The sequence below is a fragment of the Carica papaya genome, chromosome 6, assembly GCF_054855325.1.
Source record: "Carica papaya isolate Zhongbai chromosome 6, ASM5485532v1, whole genome shotgun sequence".
In the NCBI taxonomy this organism is placed as follows: domain Eukaryota; kingdom Viridiplantae; phylum Streptophyta; class Magnoliopsida; order Brassicales; family Caricaceae; genus Carica; species Carica papaya.
The window spans coordinates 25,778,128-25,798,731 of record NC_142314.1 but is presented as its reverse complement, the minus strand read 5'-3'; positions in this window follow the sequence as shown (position 1 = coordinate 25,798,731).

Genomic DNA, 20,604 nt, shown 5'->3' with positions numbered 1-20,604 from the left:
TTTGAAATATATATTTTCGCAAAGGGAACTAAACATGTGACAGAGATGGTAGATGAACCTCCTAAAGGACTACGACTGCAAGATCATCTACCACCCCGATAGAGGTGATGTAGTCGCTGATGTGCTAAGCCGGAAGGAGTTCACTTTGTTAGCCCAAACTATGGCCTCCAGTTGGAAATTAGTCGATGCTATGCAAACACTTTGCTATAAGCACTACAGCAACAATGCCTACCTCGCCCAAATCTCATTTTTGTCTTATCTTTTTAATGAAAATTTGGGAAGCTCAATCCACAGACCCAGAAATCACCAAAAATTTGAGTAAGTTTACTTCTGATGAGTTTCTTGATTTCAGGCTCATAGATGACAGATTGTGTAGATTTCAAAATCTTATTTAGGTTCTTGTCACTGTCAGGACGGATGTTCTTAAGGTGGCCCATGCCTCTAAACTGTCTATCCCCCCTGGGAGTACCAAGATGTACCTAAACCTAAAGCGTCAATATTGGTGACCTAGAATAAAGAAGGACATTGTTGACTATGTCTCCCGATACCTAACTTGCCAACAAGTTAATGCAGAACGTTATAGACCCGGCGATTTGTTGCAAGGCCTCCCTATTGTAGAATTGAAATAGGAGCACATAACTAAGGACACGATGCTATAGGCCAGTGCGCACAGGCTTGTGCCTAGCGCCCTGCACACTGTAGTCCTGGGCACAGCTAGCTAGGGTATCATGCACTATTTTATGTGAGGCGCGCTGCCCCCTTGGGCGTCGTGCATCACCATCGAGCAATGAGTGCAGTTGGCTGGGTGGCCTGTCGCTGCCGGCCAGACGACATGCTACTGTTGTTTGGGTGGCATGCCTCTATTTTTTATATCACCATCACATCGCGTCATCCATCATTTAGTCACATCCGTCAGTCATCACATCACACCTTTTTCATTGATTTTCTCTCTCCTCACCAGATTTTACCACTTGGCAAAAATCCGACGGTCTCCATTTTCTATAAATAAGGACCTTTCCTTCACCATTTCCTCATCACTTCCATTCTATTCTTCTATCCTCCAAGAGCTTTAAAGAGAGAGGGAGATGAGAAGAAGAAGAAAATGCATAGGAAACATCGAGATTTCGCTAATAAATTTAGTATTTACTTTTAAACATCTTACAGAGTATTTTAGAGTAAAATTAGTAGAGTTTAAATTAATTATTTCATGATTAAGTTTTATGCCCAAACGAAATAATTTTACATGTTAATGCATGTTTTAGTATTGTTAGTGAACTTGTTAATTTTCATATATAATTTAATTGATTTAATGCTTGAAATAAGTATCAATATGTGATGCAATTGACGGTGGAAAAATGATTAAGCATGAAATGATGTATATACACGAGGAATATGTATTGGTATTTGCATGCATAATTCATATAGTGTTTAATTAAGCTTTTTATCTCTAAGGGGTTTCTATTTTTTTTTCATATGGTCTAAAAAGACGTGAGAGCACCGCTCCTTGTGGATGACGGCATACCCTTTGATGAGAGTGGTGACACGATATGATTTTAGGGGTCATCATTAGCCAAGTACAGTCGTGGGCATAGTTAACATGTAGGACTACTGTGGTTTGCATGACTGTGATCATAAATCGTGTGGTTTGGCAAGCCGTAAATATGTTGCTGGTTTGGCAAACCGCATATTACTATTATAAATGAAATGAATTGGTCATTCCACATGGGTAAACGAGAATCCGTATTGCCCTCAGTAGATGGAAGTCGGAACGACTTTGTGAAGAATGACACAAGAAAAACATTGCATATCATGATTTGTTTGATTTTTTCTATTTTCAGCATGATATATTTGATTGAGATGATATGACTATGATATGATGGATTCAATTATTTCTTTAATAAAATAAATTGTTTTCATAATTTAATCAAAGACCCTGATATGACTATTGATGGTAAGTAAGATGATACTTTTAATTACCTTAAAAATCTTATGATGTTATTTAAATATTGTTTTCCTTACTGAGTATATAGAACTCACCCCTTTCCATGCTCCCCTCCAATTAGGAAAATAGTGAGGAACCGATTGCTTACCTACCCCTTGAAGTCTTTAAGGATCCTATGGATCTATAAACTTTTATGAGTGCATGACTTGTCCTGCACTCTGATGAGTCTTTTTACATAATGATCAAAGTTGTCCTTTATATATTTTGAGATTTTGTATTTTGTTGCGACTTTTGGCATCAGATATATTTGTAATTGGGAACTCATATATTTTATAAGAAATTTGTTATAAATTGCTCCATTGCATACATTTAACTATTATGCACTTGCAATCTTTTTCTGTATCTAGCACCCTTATGCTTTAATAATTTGGGATGTCACAGTTTTAATCGAGACATAGCTCACTGAAAGTACTATTAAGAACCCCACACTGAGAAAAGGTAGTTCCAAACCTCCAATACCCTATGAGAAACAAGTTCCAAGCTAGGACCATAAGAATAAGAGACCTAAGGGAGCTCAACCTATCCCACTACAATCTCTACCGATCAAGTCAGATCAAAATTGTGGTCATTGTGGCCGAGATCATGAAAATGTCCCTTGTTATCAACTCAACAATGGTCGTTTCAGGTGTGGAAGTACCAAGCACTAGGTCTGTGATTATCCCTAGCCTCGCCGCAAGTTAGGCCTGTAGTTCTAAGCTGAGTTTATGTCATCACAACCAAAGATGTTGAAGCTACTACCAATGTGATTCAAGGTGCATACTCTATTTGTAAGCACTTAGCACATTTTAATTGACCATGGATCTATACATTTTTTTGTTTCTGCTGCATTTGCTAGGTACTAAAATATTTCTCTAGTGTTTCTTGAATTTACTTTAGTAGTATCTACACCTTCAAATGGTAATCTGACAACCAATAAAATGTACAAGTAATGTTTTATAGAAATTGCAGGTAGGGAATTTGAGGTAGAATTAATATTAGTAGATATTTGGGATTTTGATGTAATATTAGGGATGAATTGATTAGCAGTCTATCATGTTAATATGGTGATGTGAAAAGCATCAAGGAAAAGACTTGTAGAAAATAGGAGGTTCATGAGACTTCCAAAGGAAGAAAAAGGCTAAGTAAAGATGAATTTCCTGAGTACATTCGTAAACAATCACGAATAGACAGTGACCAAGAAAAATTGGTACAAGTTCTAGACTGCAAATAAGATTTGAATACACTGAGAACTCGATCCCAAAAAAGCCAACATCAAAATAAACGAAAAAATGAAAATTTGTTGGGCATAACTGCCAAAGGAAGACCTACACCACAAATACTAGTATAAGAAAAAGCCCAAAGAGTGGTGTGGATGTGGGTTCCCATAGTTTATACATGGGTAGGCCTTTATTCATACGACACATGGTTCCCACACGTCATAACACTGTGGACACTTGAGGAGCAGTGGTCACCCGCACCTCTATTTGGACTTGAGAGCACCAAGTGCAGGCTGCACGTACCGTCTGTGGCGTGCGTGGCCAAGTCACCTCTCACACCCTGCTAGTTGAGAATGGGTAGTGCGCGCACAGCCCTGCGCCAGCACACTGAAGACAGGTTGCAAGCCCTGCTCCTTGCGTGCATGACACCCAAGCAAGGGCAGCTGGCCCACATGGCCCATGACACCCAAGCAAGGGCAGCTGGCCCACGTGGCCCAACCAGCCCAACTGTGTAGCTTGCGGCCCGACTCATAAAGCCCATGGCCCAAACCGCACACAACCTGGCCCAATGTGCAGTTGGATTCCCCTAATCCATTTTGGACTCTAAAAATTCAACTTTTCCTACTTCCACAATGTATCCAAGTTCTCAAATTTTTCCATGTGCAAAATATGCTAATTATGAAGGTGGAATTCTACTCCAGGTTGAAGAGAATATATCCTTGAAGAATTAGGAAGAGGAGATTATTATTTAATATTATTTTATTAACATTTTAATGTAAGTCTTATCCCTAGGATTAATTCATTATTATTTTAGACTTTGGATAAGGATATGTATTTATTTTATATATTTAACTTCAAATGAGGATATAATTTTATTATTTAATTAATTAGGTATTTGTTTTTCAATTAAATTAGAAATTAGAACATAATAGGAATTTTAAATTCTATTCCATGTAGAAGCAGTAATTAAGAGCCTATATAAAGTCCTTAACTCACGCATTATAAACACAGTCTTCTTGAGAATTAATAAAGTTTAAGCTTTGAGCTTTTACTTGTAAGTTAGGTGAGCTTGCTAAAGTTTTGATTGAGCTGAGGAGTTGGGATCAACTTATTGGCTAAGTTCGTGGCATCTTTCTTTTCCTCGTTTTTGTTTCCCTAGTTTATTTTTGCATTCCTAATTTTAGGTTGTGAATTCAATTAGAGGGTAGGGTTTTAATTAGATTGTTTGAGTTTTGATATTGCATGTGTTGGGTTGAGCTTCTAGGAGTCAAAACAATCCTTCTCATACTCTCCCACATCAGGTGGTACTAGAGCTCAGGCTTCTTGTGAACTTATTTACGTTATTGCTTTAGCATTCTTGGGAATTGATTAACAATTCAAATTAAATTTTGTTTTGTTAATTCGTATTGCATTCCACTTGAATTTATATCTATCTGTTTAATTCAAGTGATTCATGTTTATTGCAAAAAAATTACAAAACTAAAAATACAAAAATATCCCAATTGGGCACCATAACGCAATTGACACACTATTGCATATTGCATTCAAAAGCAAAGTAACTGCCTAGGAAGTGAGATTAGAAAATTTGGTGGATTCAAAGGTAGAGTGCCTCACCCAATAGGTACATGTGAAAACTTTTGGTTTTCATTCCTTTTGCATCACTCATTTATATAAAGCAAAATGGAAGATTAGCCCACCCACTGTGAGCAAAAACCTTTTCTGCTACCCTATTAATTGATGGTTTTGTATCCTAGAATTTTGCCTTAACATTGCATAAAGAAACTCAACCATTTATAGAGAGTAGCTGGAATTGGTAGTATAATTAAGATACGTCTTTCAATTATATCCATTGGGATTAATCGAATCCCTACATCGTCGAGTTTAAGTTATTTTCTTTATGTTCTACATTTCCATTATTTCATTGTGCTTTTGTTCATTACATAACTAAGTGACTAATCGATCCTAGTTGCTTAGAGTATAAATAAAAGCACACCCATCCTTCTTCTATGTGCTTGTTCAAGCTTCTATAAGTTAGGTTCCTTTAGAATTCTGTGTCTTAAGAAAGACTAATATGCAAATCCAATTCTGAATGCTCAACTTGATAGACGAAGCTATAGTCTGAGAGATTTTGAGGTAAACCCAAGAGAAGGCAAGGAAGTGTTAAATGTTTTCATTAACCTTTGTCTTTGTAGGAACCACATCATGTCTCACCACAGCGCAAACAATAGGCCCCTCACCATAGAGGAAAGGGTCTTGGACATGTGTACCCAACTAAATGTCCAGATGGAGATCATGACTACATGAATGGATTGTCTAGAATGGGGAGGCCGCTACAATGCGCTTGATGCCACATCGTGCAGGAGGAAATAGGGTCTTGTGGTGATGATGCTGACAATCGACAAAGAGGTCGTCAAGAGGAGGTGGATGGGGATCTTCATGATTTTAAATTATAGGTACTAACCTTCCAAGGAAAGAATGACCTCGAGGCCTACCTTGAGTGGGAACGAAAGGTCAATCGCATTTCAGCTATCAGAACTACAATAAAAAAAAAGAAGCTTAAGTTGACAACCTTTGAATTCACAGAGTATGCCTTTGTCTAGTGGGATCAGTTAGTAGCTCTTAAAGAGTAGGATGCGATGCACCGGTCACCACTTGGAGAGAATTGAGGTCCATCATGAGGAAGTGCTTTGTACCAACCAATTTAAATAGGGATATGAAGCTAAAACTATAGTGCCTGAATCAGGGTTCACGAACAGTGGTAGAATACCACAAAGAGATGGAATTGACCATGATTCGGGCTAGGGTCGAGGAACGTTCAAAGACCACCATGGCCTGGTTCCTAGAAGGCCTGAACAAGGAAATTGCCAATATCCTTGAATTGTAGAACTATTTCAACCTGGAAGAGATGCCATACAAGGCTACTAGGATTGAGAGGCAGATGAAAGGAATAGGAACTAACAAGGGATTTGTCAATGTTAACCCTTTAGTGACTTAGAGATGGGTTAGAAAGGAAGCAGTTAAGAGGATTAAGGATAGAAAGGGAAAACAATCTATCACCAATCCCACTAGCAACCCTAAGGCACTAACCAAAAGGCAAAGCACGATTAAGTGTTTCAAATATCTGGGAGTTTTACATATTGTTTCCCAGTGTCCTAATTAATGTGCTATGATCCTACGGGATGATAGGGATGTCATTAGTGACTGTGAAGATAAACATGAAGACGTGCCATCATTTGGGGGCAATGAAGAGAGTATTGCCCAGCCAATATAGGAAAATGTGTTCGTAGCTCAACGAGCTCTGAATATGCATGTCAAGTCAGAGGACAATCACCAAAGAGAGACCATATTCCATTTAAGATGCCTACTGAATAGAAAGGTCTGTAGCGTGGTTATTGATGGGGGCAGCTGCACTAATATTACCAGTACCCTACTAGTTGACAAGGTAGGGTTGACATGCATTCCGCACCCTAGTTCATGCAAGTTACATTGGTTAGATGACAGTAAGGAGATCAATGTAACAAAATAGGCACGAGTTCCGTTCTCTATTAGTAAATATGAGGATTAGATATTGTGCGATGTTGTCCTTATGCAAGCAGGGCACTTATTGCTAAGGCGACCGAGATGTCTATCATATTAGTGGGATGAACTGATATTGTAACACCCTACCTATCACTATGCTAAAATGATTAGAAAACTCTATTTATTTGGGCCTTTGATCGCTTTAAACTTAAGTTAATTTACGTTGTTTAACATTTTTTGAGATTCGTGATTTTAGATCTATTTTTATTTTTATTTATTTTATTGATTTTATTTTTATTTTATTTTATCTTTAAATATTTTATTTTATTTTAAAGAGAAAATTTAGAAAAAAATCAAAAAACGGCAAAACAGGAGAAAACTTGCTCGCGAGAAAAATCCCACGAGAAAGCAGTTTGCCCCCGCAAGTGTTGGGCACTGTGCGCATGTGCATGCACGCACACACGGGACATGCAAATAGAGTGCACATCCCATCCATACGCACGTGTGCATGGGGCGTTCACATAGAGCTCATGTCTCTTTCGCACGCACGACGCAAGGTCAGGACAAGTGTGCACGTCCTACTGAGCACAGGCGGGTCGTCCGCGCAGCAACCCTGTGCGCTTGGGACCTGTGCGCAATAGGCTGCGCGCGTGGTGCCTAATACACCAAGGCCGTGTGCATGCGCAGGCTAGCCCCAGCATGTGTAGCAGTAGGCCTGTGCACCAATAGGCTAGAATGCAATGCGCCGGCAGGGCATTGCCACCTCGGACAATGCACGCCACTGCCGATGGAGGAAGTTTTTCTCCCTTATTTTTCATGCCAATAATCGTTTTCTCTTCTCTCATTACCATATTTCGCCACTTGATGCGAATCTAACGGTTCTGAAATTTTATAAATTACCCTTCCCCTCCCCTTCCTCTCCACACGTTCATTTCTTCCATTTTTCAAGATTTAGAGAGAGAGAGGAAGAGTAAAATAGTTAGAGAAGAAGAGAAAGAAAGGAAAACAGTGAAGAAGAAAACATCACGATTTCGGTAAAGAATCTATTATTACTTTCGACATTTTAAGGAGTATTTTTAGATAGGCAAATTTAATATGATTGTTATTTTGTCATATTTGCTTGTCTCTGTGTCAAATGAGTCGAATTGTTCTGATTTTCAAGTATGCTATGTGAATTATTGAAACTTTATGAATTTGCATGTAATAAATGTAAAATATAGTCTGTAATAATAAAATAAAGAAAAAGGAAAAAGTGGAATGAAGCCTATATGTTCCAAAGTATATTTGTATTGACATGCATATTGCATCAAGTGTCTCGTTAATCTTTTTATTTCTAAGGGTTATCTGCTTCCCTTGCCCTTTCGGGTATCTATTTCTCCTCTCATATCTGGTCTGAAAAGACGTAAGAGGATTGCTCCCAATGGATGACGGCGTGCTTTTTGACGAGAGTGGTATATCTGTAAGGGTCACTCGTGGCTACGTAATGTTGTGACTATAGATATCTGTTAGGACCACTATGGTTGGTACGACCGTTGTCATAGATCGTACCATGGTTTGGCTAGCCGAAAGTGGGCCTGAGCAAATTTATTCTTTCTGTATCTGATATGATCATTCCACTTGGGTAGTTGAAAATCTGTATCTGCCCTCAGAGATGGAAGTTTATAACGACTTCGCGAAGCATGACACAGAATATCTCTGCATTTCATGATTTATTTCATTTCTCTATTATTTGGCATGATATGTGTATATTTGATTTTCTTTGGTAACGTACTATTTTGATATTCATATAAATGGTTTCCTTTTCTAATGATGAGTTAGGTCAACAAGGAAGATAGACGATGAGATAAAATAATAAACTTTTGAAATCTTATGATGTTAATTTAATACTCTTTTCTTTACTGAGCATATGGAACTCACTCTTTCCATCCCCCCAAGATGAGGAAGAAAATGAGGAACCGCAGACAGACTTACCCTTAAAAGTCTATGAGGATCCCGTGGATCCACAAGTCTGAGTGCATGACTGAACCCCCACTCTGATGAATTCCAATAGCATAGTGAAAGAAGTGGTTCTTATGTTTTATTTTTTATTTGGAATATTATATATATTTGTAAGGGATTTGTTAAGGTTTGATTCCACTGCATAAATATTATCATGTACTCGTTATTCTGAATCTGTATGTGATACCCATTTGCCTTAATTGGCACCTGGGATGTCACAGATATTATTTGCGCATGAGCGGTGTCACCCATGTCCTAAGTCCTTTGTCTAAAAAGGAACCGTACAAAGACTAGCTCAAAATTAAAAATTCCTATGAGGAATTTACAAGGCGATAGACTAAGGGAGAAAAAGTCCCCATAGGGACTAAGAGCTACTTCTTGGTACAGGAGCAGACCTAGGTTCCCAGTTTAGTTAGAGATTGCTTGGTATTTTATTTAGCATTTATGTCCGTTAATGAGAATGTAGCAGATAACATAGATTCGAGGATGAATCCTCTCAAATAAGGGGGGAATGATGTGAAAAACATCGAGGAGTAGACTTACAGAAAATAGGAGGTTCATGAAACTTCCCAAGGAAGGAAAAGGCTAAGCAAAGATGAACTTCTTAGACACATCCATAAGCAATCCCAAACAGACAGTGACAAAAAAAAACTTGTATAAGTTCTAGACTATAAATCAAAGCTGAATACACTGAGAACTCGGTCCCAGAAAGGGTAGCATCGAAAAAGGCAAGAAAATAAGAAGTTGTTGGGCCTAACAACCAAAGAAAGACCCAACCTATAAATCCCGGTGCAAGAAAAAGCCCAAAGAAGCTCGATGTGAGTTATCATAGTCTACACATGGGTAGGTCTCTATTCCTACAACACGGGATCCCACACGTACTGACACACGATGCGCATGTCTCAAAACTATGGGCACCCAAGCAGCAGCAGCCACCAACACTTCTGTCCGCGCACAGTTTGTCGGCAAGCGTGGGGAAGTCACCCCACATGCACTGGCCCGTGCATTGGGAATAGGTGGCATGCACGTTGGGAATGCATGGCATGCTCATTGAAGATGGGTCATAACCCTCGCCCCTTGCGCCCACGTGACCCAAGCATGGGCAGTCGGCCCACGAGGCCCAACTAACCCAACCGCATGGCCCTCAACCCGGCTCGTAAGGCCCACAGCCCAAACTGCACATAACAAGGCCCAACTATGCGATTAGATGCCCCTAGTCCTTTTTAGACTCTAAAAATTCAACTTTTCCTACTTCCACAAGGTATCCAAGTTCTCAAATTTTCCCATGTGCAAAATATGCTAATTATGAAGATGGGATTCTACTCAAGGTTGAAGAGAAGATATCTTTGAAGTATTAGGAAGAGACGATTATTATTTAATATTATTTGATTAATATTTTAATGTAAGCCTTATTCCTATGATTAATTAATTATTATTTTAGGATTTGGATAAGGATAGATATTTATTTTATGTATTTAAATTCAAATTAGGATAGAATCTTATTATTTAATTAATTAGGTTTTTGTTTTTCAATTAAATTAGAAATTAAAATATGGATAGGAATTCTAAATCTTATTCCAAGTAGAAATAGTAATTAAAAGCCTATATAAAGGCCTTAACTCAAGCGTTGTAAACACACTCTTTTGGAGAGTTACTAAAGTTTAAGCTTTGAGCTTTTATTAGCCTTGTGATAATTTTTCTCTTCAAGTTCTTCCAAGCTAGGTGAGCTTGCCGAAGTCTTGATTGAGCTGAGGCGTTGGGATTAACTTATCAGGTAAGTCCGTGGCGTCTTTCTTTTTCTTATTTTGGTTTTTCTAGTTTTTGCTTTTGCATTCCTAATTTTAGGGTTGTGAATTCAATTAGGGGGAGGGGTTTTAATTAGGTTGTTTGAGTTTTGATATTGCATGCGATTGGGTTGAGGTTACGCGAGTCAAAACGATCCTTCCCTTACCCTCCTGCTTCATGTGGACTATTGGCATAAGAAATTTATATTTAATATTCCTAATGAAATACCATTTCGTACTAATGACTTTTCATTTTCTTCTTTCCTATTAATGGTGCATAAAGTAAATAATGTGTTGATTTTAATTTACAAAATGTGATTTAATGTCTTAATCCATGTGAGCCAAGACAAGTCATGGAATGGATGTCCACAAGATTCTAATGGTTAGAGATATCCTAGATGTGTTCCTTGATGATTTACAAGGGTTTTCCGTATGTAACGCCTCGCCCCTCGTTTTGCTTAATTAATTTGAAAAATCTTATTTATTCAGGTATTTGGGTCGCATTGAACTCATTTAATTTACTCTACATATTATTTATCATAATTCATGAATTTCTGCTGATTTTTAATTATTTCAATTTTATTTAATTTTAATTATTTCTATTTAATTCTAATTTAATTGCATTAATTTTATTTATTTTCTTTTAGTACAAAAAAATGAAATTTTAGAAAAACGGCAAAATGAGAAAAATCCTGTGGAAAAATTCTGTGGGGAAGGAGGAGTTGCCTGCGTGGGATGCCTGAGCACTTTGTGCGTGCGCACGGGCGCACATTGGGCGTGGGACATGCGCATAATGTGCACATCTCATCCATGCGCGTGGTGCAGGGTCAGACCCAGCGCGCGTCCTATCGCGCACAGGCAGGTCATCCGTGCGTGACCTCGTGCGCAGAAAGGCTTCACACACTATGTGCAGAAAGGCCGCTGTGCACCTAGGGCCTACGTGCACGACGCCCAGCGTACATTGGCTCTACGCACGTAGCAGGAGGCCTGTGCGCCTGCAGGGTAGCCTGCAATGCACCAGATGGGCCACAGTCGCCTAGAGCAGTGTGCCACCGTTGCCTTAGGCGGTGCGTCGCTACTGCCAACAGAAGAGACTTTCCTCCAACATTTTTCGTGCCAACATATTTTCCTCTCTCTCTTCACCGGATTTGGCCAATTGGTAGGAATCCAACAGTTCCTAATTTATATAAATAGGTCTTCCTTTCCCATTCTTCCCCACACTTCCATTCTTCCATTTTTCAAGAATTAGAGAGAGAGTGATCTAGAGAGAGAAAGAGGGGAAAAAAAGAACGGTGAAGGAGAAAATATCAAGATTTTAATAAGGAATTTAGTATTTATTTTGACATCTTAAGGAGTATTTTTAGATAAAAGAAAAATTATTAAATATGATAATTGTGATTTTACCTATTTCTGCATGCTTTTATGTTTGTAGGTCTAGCAAGCTGAACTGTTCTTGTTTTCAAGCATGCTACGTGATTTATAGACACTTGATGATTTACATGTAATAAAAATAATATGAAGTGGGTATAGTTACCTGGGAAAAATAAGATAAACAAAAAAGAAAAAAAAAATGGAATGAAGCATGAATTGTCCAAAGTATGCAGCTGTATTGACATGCATAATGCATTAAGTGTCTCGTTAGACTTTTTATCTCTGAGAGGTATCTGTTCCCCTAACCCCATCTGGGCTATCTATTTCCTCCTCCCCTATCTGGCTTGGAAAGACGGAAGAGGACAGCTCCCTGTGGATGACAGTGTACCCTCTGACAAGAGTGGTGATGTGAATATCTATTAGGGGTCACCTTTAGCTAAGTACTATCATGACTATAGATGTCTGATAGGACCACTATGATTGGTACAGCTGTGATCTTATATCGTACCATGGTTTAGCCAACCGAAATTGCATCGGAGCAATTTATCGTTATATATATCTGATCTGGTCATTCTTTATGGGTAGTTGGAAATCTGTATCAACCTTCAGAGATGGAAGTCGTAACGACTTCGTGAAACATGACACAAAAATATGAGTATTTTATGATTTATTTGATTTTCTCAATTATCTGGCATGATATATGTTTGTTTGATTATATTAACATACTTTTTCCTAATAAATAAATTATCTTCATAATGTAAGATAGGCATACGAAGTAGCCAAACGATAAGTATTTATGTTAGAATAATTGACCTTTAAAACCCTATGATATTATTTCAATACTTTTTTCTTTACTGAGCATATAGAACTCACTCTTTCCATGCCAGCCCCCCCAGATGAGGAAGAAAATGAGGAACTGCAAGCTGACCTACCCATTGAAGTCTATAAAGATCTCGTGGATCTAAAAAACTTGAGTGCATGATTGTTCCTACACTCTGATAAGTCCAATAGCATCGTGAAAGAAGTAGCATTCTTTTTTATTTTGACCTTGTATTTTATAGCTACTTATGGCCTCAGTTACATGTATGTAATTGGAACTCATATATATTTATAAGATATTTGTATTAATTTGTTCCGCTGCATAAAAGTTTATCATGCACTCGTTATTTTGTTTCTATATTTGACACCCATTTGACTTAATTAGCATTTGGGATGTCACAGATGGTATCAGAGTTAGATTTTATGCAGATCAAATCCCTTACACTGAGGCTTAGGTAGAAAGACCCTTAAAAGTACCTAGGAAGAGTAAGTCCTCTTATCAAAAAATTAAACCACCAACTCGTGTCTTCCTTTCTTTTATAGGAATGATGTGGGGAAGACCATCCTAGAGCATACTGAGCATCCTAAAGCCCCAGATCACCCGACCAGGGCTGAATTTTCTGAACTTTTTCGAGCCATGCAAGGATTGACTGCAACCATAGACAAAATCAAGCCAACACTTGTCCACCTCCTACCCCCGAATACCGAACAACCGAGAGGTCCATTTTCCACAACATAGTAGAGTTTAGGAAGCTTAACTAGTCATATTTTGAAGGTGGCCTAGACCCCTTTGTAGTCAAAGACTGGATCCTACAGATAGAGAAGCTTTTCTCTATCCTAGACCAAACTGAGGAATAAAAAGTTCTCATAATAGCTTTTATGCTCAATGGCGAAGACAAACACTGGTGACAATTTAAGAAGGAAGTCATACCTACCCCTACAACCTGGGAAGTTTTCATGGATGCATTTTTTGATAATTTCTTCCCTGTCTATGTCTGAGAAAAGGAAGAAGAATTTTAGGACCTCCACCAAGGAAATCTGATGGTTACCCAGTATGTAACCTGTTTTGTCCAATTGTCTAGGTTTGCCCCTCTAATGGTCACCCCTGAAAGCTAAAAAGCTAGAAAATTTCTAAAGGGACTTCATGCCGACATCTATGATCAGGTCGCAATGCTGAGACCCAACTCGTATGTGGAGGTGGTAGAACATGCCCAGTTGGTTGAAGACCTTATCTCAGCCAAGCACCAACGCCTTGCCCGAGTCCATACTTAACAACAACCCCAATAGCTTAAGAGGAGATTGCCTGATCCAGTAATTAGCCACCCAATAAATGAACTAGAGTTGCTTTTCCCCCCACCTTGCCTCCACCTATAGTTCAACCTACCCGTCTTAACCAACCCTATCAGCATATCAATCACGCTTGCTATTGGTCCGGAAGCACCCAACATCTTATAAAAGACTACCCCAAGCGACCGAAAGATGTGGCTAGGCCTGAAGCTCAGGGTCGCATGTACCACCTAGACTCCCCACTCCTGTTCTCATCTAGGGTATGCTTTCTATCCATGATACTTCTGTCAAGGCTTTGATCAATACAGGTGCTACTCACTCTCTTATTTCTTGTGCAGTTGCTTGTAATCTTGATTTTAGGTCAGAACTTTTAGCAGAAACATTGATGGTAGAAACTCCCTCTAGGGGATTATTAGAAGATCATTATGTATATAAAGATTATAAAATAAAAGCTTCAGGAACAGAAGTATTTATGAATCTAATACTGTTAGATTTTTCAAGATTTTTTGTGATATTAGGAATGGACTTGTTAGAAAAGTATAGAGTAATAATCGATTGTGAAAGTAAAATTGTAACCTTATAGTCCCCAAAAAGGAATAAAATTATTGTTATTGTTCCTAATAATTGAACAAATAGGAATATGAGTGTTGATCCTGCTGTGTATTCCATGTCAATTGTCTACACCTTTTCGAATGTCTTTCCCATTGAACTTCTTGGTCTACCCCCCCACAAAAAGTAGAGTTCTTAATTGAATTACTACCCAAAACCCAGCCAATCTCGAAGTCTACCTATCATATGAGTTGTGCTAAGCTAGCAAAACTAGAAAATCAGCTTTCTGAACTTATTATCAAGAAGTTTATCTGCCCTAACCATTCTCCTTGGGGCACTCTTGTACTGTTCATAAAAAAAAGGATGGTTCTCTCAGACTCTGTGTGGATTATCATGAACTCAACCGAGTGACAGTTAAAAGCGAATACCCCTTACCTCGGATCGATGACCTTTTTGATCATTATGAAGAGCCACAATCTTTTCTAAGATTGACCTCAGGATGAGATACCACTAGCTGAGAGTCAAAGAAGAAGATATTCTGAAGACTATTTTTTGATATAGGTATGATTTATATGAGTTGAGGATAATGCCGTTTGAGTTAACTAATGCTCGTGCAATCTCCATGGACCTCATGAATAGAGTTTTCCAGCACGCACTAGACCAGTACGTCATCGTATTTATTGATGACATCTTAGTGTACTCCAAGAGCCAGGGAGAACATGCAATACACTTTACTGAAGTGTTCGAGACCCTTCGTCAAAACAAATTGTATGCTAAACTTAGTAAATGCTCCTTTTGGTTGGAGCAAACTTCCTTTCTCAGTCATGTAATTTCAAGTGAAGGAGTTTTCGTGGATCCGTCCAAGGTTGAAATAGTAGTCACCTAGAATTTGCCCATAAATGTGGCCAAGATATGTAGTTTTCTTAGTTTAGTAGGATACTATCAGCGATTCATTAACGAATTTGCTAAGATTGCTGCTCTATTGATCCAACGCACCCGAAAAGGTGTACCATTTATCCAGAATTACGAGTGCAATGAGAGCTTTATGGAATTGAAGCGTCGTCTTACCTTTGCTTCTGTGTTGATCCTCCCTGACAATATGGGAAGATTTCAGGTCTACTGCAATGCATCTCATACTGGTTTGGGGTGTGTCTTGATGCAGCATGGTAGAGTAGTCGCTTATGAGTCTTGACAATTAAAACCTCATTAGTGAAACTACCCTACCCGTGACATAGAGTTGGCAATCATTATCTTTGCCCTGAAAATATGGTGTCATTACTTGTTTGGTCAGACTTTTGAGATTTACATTGATCACAAGAATTTGAACTACATCTTCTCATTGAGAGAGTAAAATATGAGACAGAGACGCTGGATGGATCTCCTAAAACAACTTTACAAAGCATGACACTTTGCAAAGCATGACACTAATATTTGATTATTTCATTATTTATTTAATTTTTTCTATTATCTAGCATGATGTATGTTTGTTTGATTATATTAACATACTATTTTTCTAATAAATAAATTATTTTTATAATGTAAGATAGGCCTACGAAGTAGCCAAATGCTAAGTATTTATGTTAGAATAATTCACCTTTAAAACCTTACAATGTTATTTAAATACTATTTTTCTTACTGAGCATATAGAAGTCAATCTTTCCATGCGCCCCCTCCCCCCCCCCAGATGAGGAAGAAAATGAGGAACCTCAAGCTGACCTACCTATTGAAGTCTATGAGGATCCCTGTGGATCCATAAAACTTGAGTCTATGATTGTTCCCACACTCTAATGAGTCCAATAACATAGTGAAAGAAGTGGTCTTCTTTTTTTTTACCTTTTATTTTATAGCCACTTCTTGCCTTAGTTATATATATTAATTGGAACTCATATATATTTGTAAAAAATTTGTATTAATTTATTCCACTGCATAAAATTTTATCATGCACTCATTATTCACTTTCTATATCTGACACCCATTTGCCTTAATTAGCATTTGGGATATCACACCATAGATCGAGGAGTGAAATTTGTCATTAATATTTAGCCAAGTATCCCATTTATTAATGTATTGTAATTTAAATTAATGTTATTTAAGTCATCTATATTAATAAAATAAATTTGGGAGACCAAATTTTTTTAAGGGGGAGATTGTAATACTCGGGCCCAAGGAAAAACTAAACCCAGCACAAAACTAGGGTTTTGAATAAATAAGCCAAAATGACTTCATTTTGGGAAAACTCTGAAACAATATTGTTTTGAATAATTAAAAGAAGCAAAGCAAAGGCGAACAAGCATTGGGGAAAAGGAAGAGGCAGAGGCATGTATGCCTCTTCCCTCGACCATAAATGGAGGAATAAGTGACCTATATGCAGGGAGAAAAGAAATATGCAGGACTCCTCTCGTTTCACCCTATAAAAAGAAAAGTTGTGAGGATGAGAGAGAGTCAAATGTTGATTGAAAATCGAGAGATGAGAAGAAAAAGAAGAAAAAAGAAAGAAAAAAAGGGAATGAAGAAGAAGGAACTGATACTGCACACGACGGCGAAGAGCTGGAGAAGAAGATTAGAGTGTGTCAGTCGGTTGCACAATTTCATGATTTTGGGCATGTTTTCGGCATGTTCTCACCAGATCCATACTGAATCGAAGTGCATGAGGTGGTTTGTGGTGATTTTTGATAAATTTGTGGTGGTTCCAAAAACAATGCATGGTGGTTCAGTGGTAGCACATGTGAGTGCCAGTGACGTGCATGGCAGCACGTGGAGGCACAAGCGGAGATTTTAGTGATTACGCGTGTTGAGTTTCAAAACTCAAGAACCTTGAATGCGTTAAATTTAATTAATTTTCACTTACACATAGATTAATAATTCGTTTAGACGGTTTAGAATGTGAGTTAGGAGCTAATTGGGTTCACCGTTGATTGAAGTATAATACATTGTGACATGGAAGATTTCGCATTTAGAGAATTTTTAGGGAATTAGATTCAAAAGTGGAAAAAGGTAAGTGTGTAAGAGCATACAAATATAGTTTAATATGTTTAAGAGACTAAAATTATGGTGTCTAATAATTGATTGTTTTATTTTAAATTATTGGTTTGGATCCAATGAGACTTTATTATTTATTGTGTATTTCTTGTGTTTATTACTTAAATTACTGATGATTTGTTATGCTCTATTTTGTAACTAAATTCGTATATATATTGTTTGTTATGGTATGAATTATGAGGATATTGAAGGTACATAGAAGAGTCTACTTTGATGAGTATGTATAATATGTGGGATTATGTGGATTGGATTATTAAAATAAGGTAATAATAAAAACTAGGAAATTAATACATTAATAAATAAAATTAGGGAAGAATGCATTTAACGAATTTTAGATAGGATAGTAGATATACTACAATTTAAAATACAGTACAAAGAAATATTAAAAAATATAAAAACTCATTTAACTAATATCACTTAGGAGTAGGTGTATGTGTAGCCTTTTGGCATAAAAATACTATGCTGAACTTTACGCGTGGATACGGCTTCAGTCAGGCATGACTAAGCAATAAGTGCTGTGAGCTATGAACTGTGAACTATTATATGGGAACTATGAATTATTCACCGTTAACAGTAAATTGTGAATTATGAACTGTTATGTATCCACGTAGTAAAGGAGATCCTTACTGCCCTCGTTGATACCGGTGGAAATGGCATCGTGGAATGAAACTATTTTTAATAAGATGTAGGATGGTATGATACTAAAATATTGAATTAATTTTTACTGAATTTTGATGTTACTGGATTGTTCACTGCTTAAATATATGAATAAACTAAATATCACATGTTTTGAAAAATGAAAAGAGAAGATTTTTCAAACTCCTTCCGTCAGTAGTTTTATGTTTTTACCAACTTAGATAAGTTACTCTATTATTTCTAGTACTTACTCACTCACTAAGTGTGTTATCTCACTGTATTCATCATTTATCTTTTTGATATCAGAATACCCAGAATTGCACTCCTAAATAATGAGAGAATTATCAAGAGCTTTATTTAATTTATTTTAGTAAGAACTTAAGGTTATTTATTTCTTTTATTGCAAATTTATTTTTGGACATTAGATATACCTCATGAAGGTGGGATAATCGGATCAAACATTGCAAGGGATGTAATTTTTAATTTAGACTGCTGCATAAGAATAAAATATCTATATTATTTTACTATTTTATTGCGTGCATGTGGTAAGAACACTAGATAAGAGTTCGGGGCATTATAATAAATCAATTATTTAAATAATAAATAAATATGTGATTATTGATATTCAAAAAACTAATTTAATTCACTTAATCAAATATTGTATAATTCTCCACTTAAAACATATGAATAAGATGATATAAAGATTTCTTGTCTTTGGTTCTCCATTCGTCTTCATGCATCTAATTTTATTTTTACTAGTTATAATTTTTTACCTTAAAACTAACTAAAAATATTGTAAGCTTTGTAAAATTAAATTCTAATAAGTAGTTGGGCAAATTATATTGTGAGGAAGAAAAAAATTTACAATTAAGTGAATATTTAAAATGAGGTGAATTTCATAAATTACAAAAATTAATATCCATTACATATATATTTTTTATTAAATCCATATTATTCTAATATCTATTATCAATCATTATATTAGTTATACGATTTATAAATAACTATTATTTATATGTTTTTTTTTTTACATATGACTACTGTGATATCCCAAATGCAAATTAAAGCATAGGGATGCAAGATACAGAAACAGATTACAAGTACATAATAGATAAATGTATGCAGCAGAACAAATAATTACAATCCCTTGCAAAATAATAATAGAGTTCTATACAATACTGAGGTAGAAAATAAAATTTATTGCAAGCCTCTACAAAAGATGGACTCATCAGAGTGCGAGAGAATTATGCACTCATAAAGCTTCATGGATCTGCGGGATCTGCGGGATCCTCAAAGGCTTAAAGGGGTAGTAGATCAGTGATTGGTTCCTCATTATCTTCCTCATCTAAAAGGAGGCATCGAAAGTGCTAAGTTCCATATATTCAATGAAGAAAATAATATTTAAATAATATCATAAGATTTTAAAAGTAATTAAAAGTACCATAATTACTTACCATCAAGAGCGATGTTAGGGTTCTTTATTAATTATGAAAATAATTTATTTCAATAAAAAAAACATCAAGTCAAAGTCATGTCATGTCAATCAAATCAATCATGCCAAAAATAGAGAAAATCAAACAAATCATGATATGCACTATTTTTCATTTTATTCTTCATGCAAAGTTGTTCTGACTTCCATCTATCAAGGGGAATATGAATTTTTGATTACCGATGTGGAATGACCAATTCATTTCATATTATATCAGCAATTTGCAGCTTCCAAAATAAACAGAACATTTACGGCTTGCCAAACCATTACACAATCTATGACCACGGTCATGCCAACAACAGTGGTCTTACATGTTAACTATGGCCACGGTCGTACTTCACCACTCTTCTCAGAGGGTACGCCGTTATCCACAAAGAGCAGTTATCTCACTTCTTTTCAGACCGTATGGGGGAGAAACAGAAACTCTTCAAAAGTAAAAGGCTAACGAAACACTTTATGAATCATGCATGCTGATACCAGTACATATTCCTCATGCTTATACATCTCTTCATGCTTAATTACTTTACCACTATATAATTTATCATATATCAACGTTTATCCCAAGCATTTAATCAATTAAATTAAACATGTAAGAAATCAATTTAAATATGTTCACGAAACATGCATTAACATGTAAACTAAATCATGTAACCATTTAATTTAAACTTCATTAATTTTAATCTAGAAATACTCCTTATATGTTTAAAAGTAGATACTAAATTTCTTACCAAAACCTTGGTGTTTCTTACACTTTTTCTTCTTAGTCTCCTCTTTTTCTCTCTCTAGATCACTCCCTCTCTCTCTAAAATCCTTTGGTGAAAGGAAAAATGAAGTGGAAGTGATGAGGAAATGGTGAAATAGGGGTCCTTATTTATAGAAAATGGAGACTGTTAGATTTGTGCCAAGTGGCAAAAT